Below are 411 nucleotides of genomic sequence, written 5' to 3' on the forward strand. Positions count from 1 at the left end.
AGCCTAATGAGGATAACATCGGGAGGCGTACTACTGCAAACATTATACATATAGAGACTATATGTATAGAGAAAATGGTTCAATATTAAACCTGAGTGCCAGAGAAGCGGGTACAACGTTAAGCTGCATGACCAAACCTGCAGTACAAAGGAAGAGCAGAGTTTCATAGTGTGGTTGATCAGCAGGGAGCAAAAGCCAATGTCCAGTAAAGTGCCCATCCTTGTCTTTTTGCCGCACATTTACTCTCAGACAGCTGATGCCCAGTACCTGTAAGGCCACCCATTCACTATTAAAGTCTTCCCTCAGCACCCCACAGTTTGGACAGTTTGGGGGCTCGGCAGGGGTGTGTGTCCATCTGTGTGTGGCTGCATGCTTGTGTGGTTGAGTGCTTGTGTGTGCGTGCATGTGTGC

This window comes from Centroberyx affinis, unplaced genomic scaffold (genome assembly GCF_046629955.1).
Source record: "Centroberyx affinis isolate AG114_WGS23_722 - 3 ecotype Tasmania unplaced genomic scaffold, CSIRO-AGI_Caff_v1 ptg001083l_1, whole genome shotgun sequence".
Taxonomy (NCBI): Eukaryota; Metazoa; Chordata; class Actinopteri; order Beryciformes; family Berycidae; genus Centroberyx; species Centroberyx affinis.